This window comes from Equus caballus, chromosome 17 (genome assembly GCF_041296265.1).
Source record: "Equus caballus isolate H_3958 breed thoroughbred chromosome 17, TB-T2T, whole genome shotgun sequence".
NCBI classification, from domain to species: domain Eukaryota; kingdom Metazoa; phylum Chordata; class Mammalia; order Perissodactyla; family Equidae; genus Equus; species Equus caballus.
This window is the reverse complement of record NC_091700.1, coordinates 38,511,518-38,529,166: the sequence shown is the minus strand read 5'-3', so window position 1 is coordinate 38,529,166 and position 17,649 is coordinate 38,511,518.

The following is a 17,649-nucleotide window of genomic DNA, read 5'->3' as shown; positions in this document are numbered from 1 at the left end:
ATGGCCCCCTCATTCATTACATTAAACTTTGGTTTTTGCATGTCAGAACAAAATATTTAAATTTCAAGTATGGGATATTACAGGAAAAATTCCTTCTAAAATATGAGATGTAGCAGGAATTTGCTATGGGTTCCTTGCTCACAGTTGTAAAAATAACATTATGACAAGATTGTTTGCTTCACCTTTTTAAAAACCAATTGATTCTGGGGATTCACAAGATGATATTCATAAATAATGATTGTTTGAAAGTTACATGAATCAAAAGAGGAAAGTCATTAATGAGTAATTTTAAATTAATTTCCACATATTTAAAACTTGATTTAAGACTAAAAGGAAGCTTGTGAAGAAGAAAAAAATTTTCCCAGATCTGTAACACCACTTTTCATTTTGAATGTTCCTTTCCAACCTATGACGTCAGTGAGTTATGACTGGATATAACGCAGGATACATTTGGGGTGCTAGGAATAACCTATCCAAAGTTCTATTACTTAAAGTTTTATGACCAATCCCATAAGACACAATTCAAGTAAAAGAGGGGGCTTTTTTTTTCCATTTAAAAAATATTTTTAAATATGAAATTTACTTTCAGGGAATTTGACGGTTTTCTAGCGTTTGAGAGGGTGTGGTGACTATAAAAATCAACAGCTGTTTGTTGACTTTATGTAGAAGTTATACAGGCTTGGCAAAGCAGAATGTTTGAAAGTGTTAAAGAAGCCAATTTGGTAATAAATAGCAGCAGCAGAACTGGTGAACAATTGAGTTTGGGATGGGCCATAGGCCATGTTGAGGTTGTGTTTCCGGAGCTGGCAGTGATGGGCCAATGGCAGGAGATGAGAACAGAGAACAAGAAGGAGGGACTAGATCCAGTCAGAATAAATTAGGCCCTGAAATTAATATGTGGAATTGCATATCTATGAAGAAGTAGTTATGAGCACATCTACTACTTATACTCACAGTGTTTAGGATGTTAAAGAAATAACTTGCCAATGTTTATACCAGAAATCAGGACCACTCTTTGTATTTCTATATAGTATGCTAAATGGGTGTTATTTGGACATTAAAAGCTTAAGCCCAAAGAGCCTAGTCTGCTTCGCATTTGCTGTCAGGGAACCACTGTACGTAATCCCAGGTAAGATTTGCTGAGAGCTTGCTTTGTGTAGGCACTGGTGAAGGCGCTTGACGTGTATTTAATAATATAATCTCTACACCAACTTTGTGAGCTATGTGTCTCCAGACAGGGACATTGAGACCCAGGGAGGTTAACGAGTTTGTCCAAGATCACAATGAGAAGATGATGGGGTCAAGATCATACCGCAGACAATTTTCTCCAGAGGTCACAGTCTTAACCACTGTGTTGTAGCTGCCTCTCTGAGGCGTGGCTTCTAGAGTGGTATCTAAGCAATGCTTACCCTCAAAAGGGCTCACAGCAAATTTATTCACAACATTCTCTTCTAACAGATTCACAACTAACATTAGTGTGGTGGGTAATCTCTCTGGTTCATTTACTGCAATGTCATCTTTAGCCTGACTTTGTGTGGGGGTACAGTCTGACTTCCACCTGCTCAGTCTTCAGGCTTTGTCTCCTGACTCCCTGGGATGTCCCAGCCACCAGGATCAGTGCAAACATTAGCTTATCCTTTGGATTTGCTTTCTAGTCTTTTCTGGTCCTCTTACCATTTGCCTTATTTTTATCCCAAGCTAGCTTTTAAAAATGTACTTTTTGTAGTGCATATTTATGGGGTTTTTTTGTTGTAGCATTTTTAGATATTCTATACTGGGAAAAATGACTCTGAACACTTACTTCTCAATATTGCCCCTCACTTATCTGAGATACTCTTTTCTAATATTAATGTGTAACATCTTGGACTCACTAAGACCTACCCAACTCACCCAAGAGCAAAAGGATTTCAGTTTAGTAAGGCATGGTTGGTGTTAACTGCTTTGGAGAGGCATACATTGACTAGAGCAATGCTTCTCAAAATGTCTAGGAATCATCATCTTCTGAGGAACTAGTTTAAAATGCAAATCTCAATCTCTAACCTCCATGAGACTGAGATTCAGTGGGTCTAGGGTGGAACCCAGGAATCCACATTTAGAACAGTCACCTCCAAGTCATGCTTCCAATACAAGGGGACAGCTGACCTACTTCGAAAAACGTGTAACTAGCAGAAGGTTAGGAAAAGCATATTAATGTAGAGAGAGGGCTATAGGAATTACCCCCATGGACTTTGAGAGATACTTGCTCTTTGGGAGGCAAGAGCATGACTTTGGAACCAGACCAACTGATTCGAACTTTGTTCCATACTAATGATTGCCTATCCAATCTTGAGAAAGCATTGTGAACATATTTGCACCTCAGTTTCCTTCTGTTAGATGGAGCTAATACCTTTCACAATAGGGTTGGTTTAAGGAGTAAATGTGATAACAGAATAGAGCATCTTGTAGACTTTTTGCTAAACACAGCTTTTAAACACATACATTTGTTTCTACTTATGCTGAAGTCCCACCAAAATGATAGTAAAGGAATATAAAAATGCAAACACACCTAAGGACAAGGAGAATAGGAAAGGAGACAACAATAAACATGAAATGTTACCAGTTTTGGAAAAAAGAAATCGGATGGAGGCAGAGCAAATATTTAATTGGCACTCATCAGTTGACATTAATATGACCCTATTGATTGTTTTTAGGCAATATCCCTTCAGTGCTTATGCCCTCCTAGTGGTTGAGTATTTTCGTGGTCACCCCTGGATGGAGAAATGTAATTGACTTAGCAAGCTGAAACCTAAACCCAAGAAAGCTGAACCTAAGGGCCTGAGGAAAGGGACACCAATGAGGAGAAGCTAATTTTCTCCAGAGAACACTGGGAGAGCTCAGGATTTGGCAGCACCAAACACCACTGAGGACATGGATGAGGAATAAGGGCGATTGGCTAAAACAGGGAGATTGGCTAAAAAAATGTGTGTTGGAGCAGATTTAGACTTAGACTTAAACTTCTTAACTGCAACTCAGAGGTTAATGAGACAATGAAATAACTCTTGTAAAATGTAGAGAAAAAAATGTTTTTGAAATGAAGCATTCTGTATCAAATTAAACTATCAATCAAGACATTTTCAGACTCAAAAGGTCTCAGAAATGGTACTTCCTATGTTTTCTTTCTCAAGAAGTTACTGGATAATGTGCTTTATGAAATTGGGGCAAGTGAACCAAGAACACACAAAGGGCAGGAAACAGCGACTCCAATATAGAAGAGAAGCAGGAGGAATTCTCAATAGATGGAGAAGGGAAGAGTCAGGACAACTGTGCACAAGGCCTCAACTGGAGCAGGACAATGGACACTTCCGGGAAAAAGTCCCCCACATCAAGAAAAATGGAATTCATGGATTATCTGATGCATTTGGCCATGAGAAAATATAGTAGTAAGAGTGATTTTACAATGATTTTGATAGTTTGGGAATAACAAATGTATATACACAAAAAACTAAAACAAGGCAATCATTAACTCCAGGAAAAACAAAATTTGTACAAGTAAACATAGCATGATGATAGTACTCTACTCAGCTCAGAAGTAAACAAAGTTGTCATATTCTCCCCCTATTGGGAGAATGGGAAAAGAAATGAAGGAGTTGAGGCAAAATTCTCATAGTCCATAATAAGTCAATAAATACTGTCTAAAATAGAAAAATCAAGAAATAGCAGCATAAGGATTTTATTTATAATTTTGGATGTAAAAATTAGCAGAAAGTCAAATGAACTGAATGCAGTTTCCTCTAGGGGATAGGAAGGGGTTAGAAAAGGATGATGAGACAAGGGACTGCTGTTCTTCATCAGAAATCTTGTGGCACCGTTAGCTTTTTAAAAATTATTTATAAGTAAGATTTTAACAACAATGATTAATTTAAAATAGCAGCGCTCTTTTCATATATAGATGTTCATATACAGTGCCTGTCACTGGTAAATACTCAGTAGTTGGTAGTTATTTTCGTGCTGTGTGGTGAACTGTAGATGAGAACCAGGAGGACACACTCAGAGGTTTTCCAGAATTTCTATAGGAGAGGCTTAGAGGCAGCAATCAGATTAGAAGGTGAGTGTAGTGGGTTGAATTGTGGTTCCAAAAAGTTATGCCCAAGTCTTAACCTCCGGTATCTGTGAATGGGAACTTATTTGGAAATAGGGTCTTTGCAGATGTGATTAAATTAAGGATCTCAACATGAGATTGTCTTGGCTTTAGGGTACATCCTAAATCCAATGGTAAAAGTCCTTGTAATGAACAGAAAAGGAGAAGACATGGAGAGACATAGTAGGGAAGGCCATGTGAAGATGAAGGCAGAGATTGGAGCTAAGCATCTGCAAGCCAAGGAACTCCAAGAATTGCCGGCAGCCACCATCTAGGAACGATGCATGGAACAAATCCTTCCTCAGAGACTCCAGAAGGAGTCAACCCTGCCAACATCTTGACTTCAGACTTCTGGCCTCCAGAGCTGTGACAGAATAAATTTCTCTTGTTTTAAGTCACTCAGCTTGTGGTAATTTATTACAACAGCCCTAGAAAACTAATTCAGTGGGGTTAGCAGATAGGCCTCGAAGCTTCATTTGTAGAGCATGTATCTTATTCTTTATTGTGTATTTATTGGGAGCTTCAACAGGGGGACCAAAGGAGATGATGGGCATGAGTAAAGTCTCCTTACACTATCCCTTGGCATGGCCACTGGCTAGATCCCAAATTGAATGAGTCTAGTAAAATAAATGTGTTTTATTATTTTTTCAAGCTTTATTGAAATGTAATTGACATATAACATTGTGTAAGTTTAGGATGTACAACACATTGATCTGATACACTTTTACATTGAGAAATGATTTTAGCTAACCCTTGCCTCATGTCACATAATTACCATTGCTTTTTTGTAGTGAGAACATTGAAGATCTTCTCTCTTAGCAACATTCGAGTATACAATACAGTATTATTAGCTGTAATCACTACACTATAAATTTTTTTTTTTAAAGATTGGCACCTGAGCTAATAACTGTTGCCAATCTTCTTTTTTTTTTTCTCCCCAACGCCCCCAGTACATAGTTGTATATTTTAGTTGTGGGTCCTTCTAGTTGTGGCATGTGGGACGCCGCCTCAAGATGGCCTAGTGAGCAGTGCCATGTCCATGCCCAGGATCTGAACCCTGGGCCGCTGAAGCAGAGCGCGCAAACTTAACCACTCAGCCACGGGGCCGGCCCACCACACTGTAAATGTGATCCTCAGAACTTACTCATCTTACAACTAGAAGTTTGTACCCTTTGACCAACATCTGCTCTTTTCCCCACCCCTCAGCCCCTGGTAATCACCATTCTAGTGTGTTTCTTTGAGTTCAGCTTTTTTAGATTCCATATATAAGTGATATCATACAGTATTTGTCTTCCTGTGTCTGACTTATTTCACTGAAATAAAATGCGTTTTAAAGTGATTTCAGAAGCATATGTTCGTGTTACAAAACGTATTTTGGGGACAGCAGCGTTTCTGCACCAGTGTGTAGTAAAGGGCTTGAGTGTTTCCCTATTTCATCAAAGAGGCAGATATGAAACCAAGAGAAGAAACAGGTCTCTGTGCCCATCCTTCTCGAAAAGCTTAGTGAGATGGGCTGCAATAAGGCATCATTTGTTGATACCCCACTTCTCTGTTTTTAGGACTGGCTCCTTAATACTTGAAATTAAATAGGTAATCTCTTTTTCTATCCCATTCTTTGCTTTTTTGCTCGCCTTTTCTCCTTTGTCTCATTTCTTTTAGCTGTCCTGGCAATATCTTTTAATGATTTATAGAAAATCAGCCCACGCCAAAAAGATGATAAATTTAAGATTTCAAAAATAGTGCCTGGACACTTACTTAAAATTTTGCTGCACAGCTAAAAGGACCTACAACTAGACTACACAACTATGTACTGGGGGTGATTTGGGGAGAAGAGGAAGGAGGAGGAGGAGGAGGAGGGGAAGGAGAAGGAGAAGAAGAAGGAGAAGAAGAAAGAGAGATTGGCAACAGATGTTAGCTCAGGTGCCAATATTTAAAAAAATAAAAATAATTTTCCCATATTTTTTACTTAGAAATTCATTTGGTTGATGCCATGAGCTCAAATTCTACTTCCAAAATATATCTCAAATATGCACGTGTTTCTCCATCTCTAGCCTACAAAAGGCCACGCCCATCTCTCCAAAGCTTTACTAATGAAGCTTTGTCTGCTTCTTCCTTTATACTTCCATCTCCTCCATGGAGAACAATGGACCATATTACTCAGCTTCCTAAAACCATTCATTGGATGGGTTTAGGATAAAATCTAGCATGCTTAATGCAGCCTACCAGGCCCTGCATAATCTGACCCCAGCTGTACATATCAGCTTCATCTCCTACCACTATTCCCTTCACACATTATGCTCCAGCCACATGGCCTTCACTCAGATCCTCAAACACGTCAAATGCTTTTTTCCTCAGGGGCTTTGCATGTACTGTTCTTTTTACCTGCCATGCTCTTTTCTCCAGTCTTTTCTCTCTTCTGAAATTACAGTTATATTTCACTTGCTTTGTCTTTGGTTAATTCTAAAAATTAAAAGCCAATAAATAATATTTAAGAAATGATTATGTAAATATAAGTCATTATAAAAACAAGTAGTAAGATTGGACCCATTAAAAAAATTCACTCTTAGGTGTTTACTCAAGAGAAACACAGGGGCTGGCCCCGTGGCCGAGTGGTTAAGCTCTTGCACTCTGCTGCAGCAGCCCAGGGTTTCGTGGGTTCAGATCCTGGGCGTGGGCATGGCACCACTCATCAAGCCATGCTGAGGCGGCGTCCCACATGCCACAGCTAGAAAGACCTGCAGCTAAGATATACAACTATGTCCCAGGGGGATTTGGAGAGATAAAGCAGGAAAAAAAAAAAAAAAAGTTTGGCAACAATTGTTAGCTCAGGTGCCAATCTTAAAAAAAAAGAGAAGCAAAAACATATGTCCATAAAAAGACAAATATTCATAGGGCTTTATTTATAAAAGCAACAAGCTGGAAACAATCCAAATTCCATCTACAGAAGACTGGATAAACAAATTGTGCCATATTTGTACATAGATTACTACTCAACAGCGAAAAGAAATGGACCACCAATAACACACAATAAGTTTAATCTCCAAAACATTATACTGAACAAGTGAAGCCAGACATGGAAGAGTACATATTGCACGATTCCATTTATGTAAAATGAATCTATAGCAATAGAAATTGGAACAACTGTTGTCTCTGGACGTGTATGTGGTGGTGGAAGGAAGGGAGCATTGGCTTGAAATGGCACAAGGAACTTCCAGGTGCTACCGAACCCAGGTTCGTTTTTGCCTGTCACCCAGAAAGCCAAACACTGAGCCAACAAGATTGAAGCAGAGAGAGAGTTTTAATCACAAGGCAGTGAAGTGAGGAAACAAGAGAATGAGTTTCAAATCCACTTCCCTGAAAACAGGGACTCAGGGATATACATGGGATAGGGGACAAAGTGGTCTGAAATGTGGAGATAGATGGTTGGAGGTGAGGAGAGGTGAGATAATTGACGATCTGCGCAAGCGTAGTCAGACTTCATGGCTCTTCATAGGATGCATGTTCACAAAAAGGCGGCATTAGCATGATCTGAGGGAGGAGTTTTAGCCTCTTGACGTCAAAAAGTCGCTTATCGGATATCTGCGCTGGCCCAGTTGATGGGTTGGTGGTCTCAACAGGCCTGAAGAGGACAAGGGGTTCTAATCCCTGAAAAACAGCTCAAATACCCATTACTATGGTGACCCAGGCTCCAGGGAGACGTTATCTATAGGAACCTAGTGGGAGTCAGATAGCATGTTGCCTAAACAGCACAGTTAACAATGAGCGGGAGAACAGCTAAAGGCTATAATCAGTAATTGCAAAAAGGAAAAGGACTTTTGCTCCTAACTTCTTAATCATCAATGTCTACCTGTTTGCTGGTTTCACGGAGGTGATCGAAATGCTCTGTATCTTGCTTTGGGTAATGGTTACATAGGTAGGGTCAAAACTTAATCTGTACACTGAAGATCTGTGCATTTTATTGTGTATGAAATATGCCTCAATTAAAGAACTATATAATCTTATGTGTTTGTAATTTTGCTGCTGGAAGGAGATTTTTTCAAGAATGAAGTCCACTGAGTCATTTTCTTTTCTTTCTAGCTTCCTTCACTTCTTCTGGATCATATTAAAAGCATATGCATGTTAATAATGTGAGACATTAGCAGGCCTCCCTCTGGATCTATGGATCCCATTGTACACGCGGTGTTATGATCCCAGATATCTCATCCCCAAGCCTACATCAGATTAGAAGTAGCAGAAAAGTACACAGGAAGGCACATTGATAACAGTAAATAGCCTGACACCCTGACAGTGAAGGAGAAAGAGAAAAACTGAAAGTATGACCTAAGAATTCAAAAGAGTGTGGTCCTAGAATAAGTGAAACAAAATCAGACAATGCTATACATTCCCCTAGCCACAGGGCATCACATTTTATAACAGGCTTTACCCAGAAATGTTAAATTATATGCAATATAGTCTATTTTAAATTCAAGTAAGAGTAAATACATGAACATTCCATCAAAAACAGTTTAAATAATTTTTTTTTTTGGTGCTCAACGGGATAAAACTTCAGATATTTGGATTAATCCCAGTTAGAGATTAAAGGCACTCCCTGGTAGAACCTAGGACCGGTGTCAAAGGAGCCACCTCTGAGTAGATGGCTACCATTAAACAATTGAGTGGAGCTCCAGGCAACTGGAAGGGGTCATGCAATCCCGACAAGTACTGACCTAACACCATTACTACCACCATGTAATTTCCTTACCGCTGTAACGATGCTAAATAATGCAGAAAGCATGTGCTTTCCTTGGGGCACATGGCTGTGAGCACTCCAGAGGGTGAGGCCCATGAAAAGGTCTTGCTAGTTTTTCTGAAAGTAAATCATTCTAAACGGGCTCCTAGAAAGTTTTCTGGGTGATTTCTACTCTACAGAGATTTGATTGCAGAAACTTTCTGGTATACTTAAAAAAAAAAAACCCAAAATTCAACTTCCTATAACACTTCGAAATTAAACACTTAGAAATTAAAAACACTTGGTTGTTGCATTGAAGGACAACCTTGATGAGTAGAACTTCAAAACTAGAGAAAAAATGGAACAGTCAATAAGACGAAATTTTCTGATTGTCAACAACTAAACCTTGTTAAACTTGGAAAACATAATGAAAAGGGGATCCATCCTAGTTGGGGCATTGTATCCTTGAGCCCAGATTCATGCTTGAATTAGATGCTGTGTATTTACAGGGATAAAGGGCCATGGAGAATGAGAACAGGGAGGTGGATGCTGTTGGAAGGGGAGAGCATGGAATGTCCGTAGTGGTCAAGAGACATGCACATGTGGGTGTGTGGGAGGGTATCAAGGGAAATGAACTGTGCCAAGCTGATTTATTTTCTAGCTGCCAAAGCATTCCTGGGACATTCTCTCTAGATGCTAGGATTACAGAGGTGGCCAGTTTCAGCAATATGTTTACGCATTAGAAGCACAAGGATTTTTTTTCTAGCAGATGTATTTTAAATTCTAAAAAGACAATGATGACATTAAAGAAACTTGGAAACAAAACGACCCCTCATAATTCCGCTGCTCTTTAACTGGTAGTATTCTATTTTTCTGTTTTCTTCTAGACTGTAATTCTCTTTCTTTAGCAATACTTTTGGGAGAGTAAGTTTCCTCTTGGCATAATATGTATTAAAGCAGCTTCTGACCCTTAATAAACTGGGAACAATTCTCCAGTCATTCTGGAGAATTATATCATTCTGCCTTAAACTGGAAACTTGAACTGCAGAGACAAATTACCTGAAAATATCATTTTACAACTGTTGTCAAGATTCTCCTTTTCAACAACTGCTGATCAATGGTCCTTTGGCCAGCTGATGTAAAGGAAGGCAAATATTGTGGGTAAGAGAGCAACCCATTCTCCATAATGGGTTAGGGGTCATCCATCCTAGCTCCCTGTTTAATAAGGAAAAGGATAACCAGAAAGTTCACAGAACTAAAAGGTGCTAGAGCTGAGATTTGAACCAAATTCTTAAAAAATAAAACTTTTAATTCAAGGTAATTTTAGATTTATAGAAATGTTTTAAAACAGCACATAGAGCTCAGGTAGACCCTTCATCCAGCTTCCCCTAATGTTAACAATTACACAACCACAGTTCAATTATCAAAACCGGAAAATTAACAGTGGTACAATACTATTACTTGAACTACAGACCCTATTTGAATTTCATCAGTTTTCCCTCTAATGTCAAAAAGACACTAGACTGTCTACACTGTCTATACTAGACTACACTGTCATTCTAGGATCGAGTCCACAAACTCACATTGCACTTAGTTGTTAGGTCTCCTTAGCTTCTTCTAATCTGGGATAGTTCCTCAGTCTTTGTCTTTCATGACCTTGACACTTTTGAACAGTACTTCTCAGGTATTTCGTAGAATGCCCCTCAACTGGGATTTGTCTAACGTTTTCCCAGGATTAGATTGAAGTTGTGTATTTTTGGCACAAATACCACAGAGGTGAAGTGTCTTTCTCAGTGCATTTTATCAGGAAATACACATGTTGATCTGTCTTATTACTGGTGAAGTGAACCTTGATCTCTTGGTTGAGATCATGTCCGCCGGGTTTCTCCACTGTCATTTTACTATTTTTCCTTTGTAATTGATAAATATCTTGCAGGAGATACATGGGGACTCTGCTAATATCTGTTTTCCCTCAAACGTTCACCCATGGATTTCAGTATTACTGGATCTTGCCTGCAACAATTAATATTGTGATACTTACGTGGTGGAAACTTTGTAATGTATTTATATCAATATGTATAGACTGATGGATTTTTATTTTCTGTTATGGATTATAACCGAAGGCTATCATTATTTATTTTTTTGCTGAAATTGTTTCAACTTTGGCCATTGGGATCTCTTGTAAGTTGGATCTTGTATTCTTTTGTCATGCCTCATCATTGTGAGGCTGTTATTGTTTTGAGTATTTCCTTATTTTCTGACACAAGATTTTCCAGGCTCAATTAGATTTCTCTTACTCCAGCCCTAGAATCAATCACTATAAATCAAGACTTTTTTTTTTTTTAGTGAGGAAGATTGGCCCTGGGCTGAGACCTGTTGTCCATCTTGCTCTTTTTGCTTGAGGAACAGTGGCCCTGAGCTAACATCTATGCTCATCTTCCTCTATTTTGTATGTGGGTTGCCACCACAGCATGGCTTGATGAATGGTGTAGGTCCACACCCAGGATCCTAACCCGCGAACTTGGGCTGTCAAAACGGAGCAAACTTAACCACTATGCCACCGGGCCGGCCCAAGACATTTTGATATAAACCTCTTATGCTCCTTCCACCAGCTTGCGTTACATTTGAAACGATTTTGACTTGAACTCTTTGTAAATTTTCTCAGAAATATACTATAAAGGTCAATGGAGTTTGTACTTGTCAAGTTCGTTCTAATCGTCCGATGTTGCCTTGTGGTTACTCCCAAAGCTCTTCTGTCCACTCTATTTGATTGCTGGGATGAGGTAGCAAGAAGATGAGAAGATACAGAAGTGGATTTGAGTGTAGCTAAGGGTACAGATGTAGACAGAAATGATGTGGATATAGATGAAGACATGAATGGGAGGCTGGGAGAATCCCTGGATGGGACTCAAATATACACATGTAAATTCATTCTGCTTCCCCACTATGCAAATCAAAAAAACACAAAAGTTTCAAACGCAAGTCAGAATTTTTAAAGTTTCATTTCTTTCTGGTGCTTGCTCCACTCTACCTGTTCGGAAGGTGCTCTCTGTGACTTCAGATTCTCTTCGCTCTCTCTTACTCTCTCAAGCTGACTCCGGGGCTGTCTGGGCTGATTTGTGGGGTCATGGCAAGTCTTCTTCTTGCTGAGTCTCACACACTCACTGAGGACATATTAATATACTCTCTGTGTTAGGGACAGATAAAATTCAACATATGGGTGTTAAATGAAAACATAGCTAAATTCACAGTGGAAATTCAAAGGAAGACCAAAAACAGAAACTTTAAAATTCTAGATCTCTAATCTTTTGCATAAAACAATAGAACTTAAAAATCCGCTTAGAAAACTATTGCAAATAGATGAGTATGTATCATGATTTAGATACTTGCAGTAAGACCCATATTCCATTCCAGGATTTAAGAACACTTAAGAGTAAAAACTGCAGTTTCTTAGAGTTCGTTGTGAGTGTAAGGTTCTTTTTCTGCTGTATGAATAGTCATTCCACATCTTTTTATTTGTAGTTTTCTACAAATGACACTATACTTTTTTCTATATGCTTTTCCCTGTATGTGCATGTGTGTGGCGTGCGTGTGTGAGAGAGAGAGAAGACGAGAGAAGGAAAGAGAGGGAGAGGGAAAAGGAGAGGGAGAGAAAGGGATGACACACTAGTTTCTTACTTTTACAGGAAATTTAATACATGTCAGCACAAATCTAACTGAGACTGACTCATTTGGCAGGAAGAACAAGTTCACACGCCAGAGCAAACAGAGAATGGGGTGAGATCTCAAGAAGAGGGAAAGGGTGGGGAGGCAGTCTACAATTTAAGATATGAGTAGCGGTGCTTTATTAAAATTGTTTTCAGTTTCTCATTGTCATGTTGAATTTTTATCCTGACCTCCACAGCACTTACCTTAAACTATCTAGGAAATTTCTTCCTACTCTCTGATCCCTGCAATCATTTAGTCATTTAGTTAACCTATTCTGCCTCCTCCATATCTTGTACATTTATCTCCTCCTTTCTATCCCAGAGGTACTCACTTGGTTCAGGTCTTTACCAAGTTTTGTCTGGACTATTGGTATAGTTTTCTTCCCATCCTTGAATTGTTCATCCCTTAAAACTCATCCCAGGCATCTTTTCCTACTCAATAAGAGCTAGTCATTTCTTTCTTGATGCCATCACTGAACCTCATGTGAATCCGTTCGATAGTTCTTCCCCAAATGTATTCTAATTGATCATTTATGTACTTATCTCCCCTACTTGACTGAGGCTGTGAGCTCCTTGAGGGCTGGGATTGTGTTCCTATTTCCATATCCCCAGTGCCTGGCCATGTTGGGCACACTAGGCGTGAAAAATGCTTAGTCACTGAATGAAAAAATGAACAAATGAGTGAGTGAATAAAAGAAGGAGTCCACTCAGTTCACTAATGAATTATTATTCACTAATAAAGTACTCATTATCAATCTCCAGCAAATGTTTCTCCCTGGAGCGAACAATTCACTACATGGAAGATCATATCCTTTAAGATGACATCTTACAAGCAATAGTTTCTCCTCTACAAATAATTATTTTCTCAAGTTGTTATTTTTCCTTTTTGAAGGCATCTGTAATTATTATGCCTCATATCTCCATCTAGTGAAGCAAATCGGTAATACAGCAATTGAGATATCTACATGTGAATATAAGAAACACAGATGTGAAAAAAATCATTTATAGAAAATTATCTTTTCTTCTCCAGGTTCAGAAACCTTCCATTGTGTCTACTTTGTACTTTCCAGAGTTCAGCAAGTTTTCTCTTGCCAAAGTAACCTATTTTTAAATATCCAGACAGTTTCATACCACTGAAAGAAAATGTGGATATATGAAAAACAATTATAATTAGGTTGTCTTTCATCACTTTTAAATCAAAGAGCTATTGATATTTATTAACACAACGTTATCTAGATATTTTATAGAGTAACATTTTTGTAAACTATGCAAATAATACCAGCAATTTGATTTAAGTGTTTATTGAGAACTTTTTAGTCATCAAAATTTGCTTCAAAGTAAATATTATTTCATCATAATACTCATTTTTATAAAGCTTAAAAATAAAGATAACAAGATATATTGTTTAGGTAAGTCTCTATCTTTCTGTAGACTATAAAGAAAAGCAAGAAATTTGTGAACATAACCTTCAGATGATGGTCACCTTTATGGAGAGGCTAGGGGGAATGGAGCAGAGAGCAACCTCCAGCAGCTTCTAGATTAGAAATGTTTCAATCTGTGTGAAGTCATGGGTTCATGGATGTTTATTTTATTGTTAGATGTACATATTCTTTGACCCAGTAATCCTACTTTTAAGAATATCTCCTACAGAAACAAAGTACCAGTATATAAGGATATGCATAAAAAAAAGAGAAGAAAGAAAAAATAAAATAAAGAAATGAATACAGTTGCAACATAACCTTCATGTATACTCTACTTTCATATTTTTATCCAAGTGTGATATGTATTGGTTTTTCATAAAGGCAAAATTTGATAAGTACTATGAGTATTACCATATAATATGCTTCAACAAAATTATCTATGTTTTAAAACTATTTTGTTAACTTTAAACAATATTGTAACTTAAATATATTGTTTGGTATAAATAGATACATATGCATAAATATAGTAAGGTATATTATGCTGATGAACATTGAATATTACAGAGTAGAGAAAGTCTGGTAGCATCAAAAAGAGGTAAATGAATTACAATGCTTTCATATGAGGACTTAAGAAACTTAAAGTTTAAAATCATCCTTGCTGTATATTATAGGAACACAATGTTCTCTAGCATTTTCTCCCACCTATCACTTTAGTGTGAATTGGTACTTGTTCACTCAACAATATTTTATACAAAAAACGAATGCCCCAAACTGAATGTGAATCCTGCCATTCATCAGTATTTTGGATTTGTTTTGTTTTAATAGATAACACAAGTAAATAACAATATTATTATTGTTACGAATTCAATATTTGCAGCTAGAAAGATAATTGCATGACTTATCAAATTATAAAAGAAAATCAATTGTATTTCTATAGCTAGCAAGAAACCATTGAGAAATGAAATAAAAATTACCATTTGCAATAGCATAAAATACATAAACCTATTTATAAAAAATACAAGCATATAAATGGAGAGGCACGTCATGTTGATGGATTGGAATACTCAAGTTTGTTGATTTCCTCAGATTGATCTATAGATTGAACACAACCCCAATAAAAATCTCAGTGGTACATTTTGTAGACAATGACAAGCTGGTTCTAAAATTAATATAGAAATGCCAAGCACCAAAAATAGACAAACCAGTCTCAAAAAAGAAGAAAAGAGCTAGAGCTTATACTATTTGATTTAAGACTTACTGGAGAACTAGAGTAATCAAGACAGCGTGCTATTGGCATAGTAATAGACAAAGAAGCCAAAGGAACAGAATAGAATCCAGAAAGAGACCCACATATATATAGTCAATCATTTTGACAATTGTGCTAAAACAATTCAATGGGGAAAAAAGTCTTTTCAACAAATGGTATTATCGAACTGGATAAACATATGCAAATTAAAAAAAAAGAGAGACTGAAAGCCTACCTTACACTATACACAAAAATAAATTTGAGATGGATCATATTTCTAAACCAGTGTTTCTCAATCCTTTTTTCATTATTACCTCCTCCTCTTAGGAGCCTTTTTAGACGTATTTTCCCCCCAATCACCTCTCCTCCACAGTGGCCAAAATGAAAAAGAATAGACTTTGATAGTCCGGATTCCCACAGAAGCAGGCCTGGGACAAGGACTTAAAACACGAGTAGGGGAGTAGAAAAGTAAGAGAAGAAAGGAAAGAGATAAAGGCTGTCGCCAAATGGAGCTTAATCTTGCTGGGGAACTCCAACAGCAAGTGTAGACGATGTGTTTCAGAATTACACTATCCAAAGGTCAAGGGAGCTGACCTCTCATCAGTCATTGGTTGACATCTCTACTCAGGGCTTCCCCTACCCTTCTCACCTGTTTGACTGGAGATCAAAGGGGTCTGGGTGGCCTGTGAAACTCTCAGAGAAAGAGTTTATGATGCTGGTGTGCACTGAAATGGGAAGGCTTGAGGGTAAATGAGCAGCCCTCAACAGCTTCTGCTATAAATACCAAGTATTGGCAGGGATGTGGAGCAATGGAAACTCTCAGACACCGGTATGATCACTTTGGAAAACTGTTTGGCTTCTTAGGCTGAGCATATGCATACCCTACAACCCAGTAATTCCATTCCTAGCTACATGTCCAAAAGAAATACGAACATATTCACCAAATAACGTGTTAAAAATGTTCATGTAAGCACTATTCATAATAGCAAAAATGAAAAATCCCCAATGTCCCTTAACAGTAGAATGAATAAATTAAAAGCGCTATATTTATGCAATGTAATACTCTACAGCAATGGGATTGAACGAACCACAACTATATGTATCGGTGTAGCTGACTCTCACAAACGTAATGTTGAATAAGATGTAAGGCGAAAGAAGTCAGACACAAGAGTAGATACCGAGTAATTTAACTCACAGAATTTCCAAATTGGTGAAACTAATTATGCTATTAGAAGTCAGAATTAATCCAGTATAGTGGTTACCCTCACAAGGGAAGTGACTAGATGGGGGCTTCTAGGTACTGGTAATGCTCTGCTTCTTGAGCTGAGTACTGGTTATGAGTACTAAGTACATACTATACTGTATGTTCACAATGTGAAAACTCATTGAACTTTATACTTAGGATTTGTGCACTTTTCTGTATGTCGTTATACCTCGACCAAAATTTTACAACCTGCAGAAGTCAACATCAGCCTTCCTCATCCGCATCTCCCAACCGTAAAAAAAAACTCCAGTGTGGTACTGACATGTGATGAGAGACTGATCGACTGAAACAGAACAGAACATCCATAAATAGACCGAAGACGTGTGACAGTATATACAATGTAAAGGTGGCTTTTCAAGTCAGTGAAAAATAGATGGATTATTTAATAGATGGTGTTGGGATAACTAGGTAGCTATTTGGAACGAAAATGATTTTAGCTCTACTTTATATCTTATATCAAAAAAATTCCAGATCAAAGAGTAAATTTTAAAAATAAAGTAAAATTAGTAAAAGAAACTCTTAGAGGATGCTTTCAGAATTTTAGAGTAGAGAAGAGTTTTTAAAGTACAATATAACAAAAAACCCTCAAAAAACATAAAATAAAAGACCAATCAATTAAATCATATAAACTTAAAAAAATGTGTAGCAAAATCTAACATAAATAAAATAGTAAACAAAAAAGGGAAAAATATCTCCAATTCACAATATGTATGGATGGCTAATATCACTGGCATGAAAAAGCTCCCTCAGATCAATAAGAAAAAGATCAATAAGCCACCAGAAATCTAGACAAAAAATACATACAAACAGTTCATTGAAAAAGAATAAAAGTGACTCAAATGTGAAAAGATGCTCAGCGTTACACACAATGAGTGAAATAAAGGTAATGCTACAATGTTATCACTCCTACAGCATTGACAAACATGATTACTTTTTATAATACACTGACTTAGCAAGAGCATGAGGAAGCAGGCCCTCTCTTACATTGCTAGAAGGAGACTCTAAAAGGTGGTGAAAGCTTTATAGAAAATAGTTTATTTGATAGGCAATATCTATCATTATTATAGATGAACACAAAATTTTATCCAATAATTTTACTTTTAGGGATATATCTTACAAATATGTTAGAACATGAATAAAATTATACATATATAGTTATTAATTTCAGTGGTATTTGAAATAACAA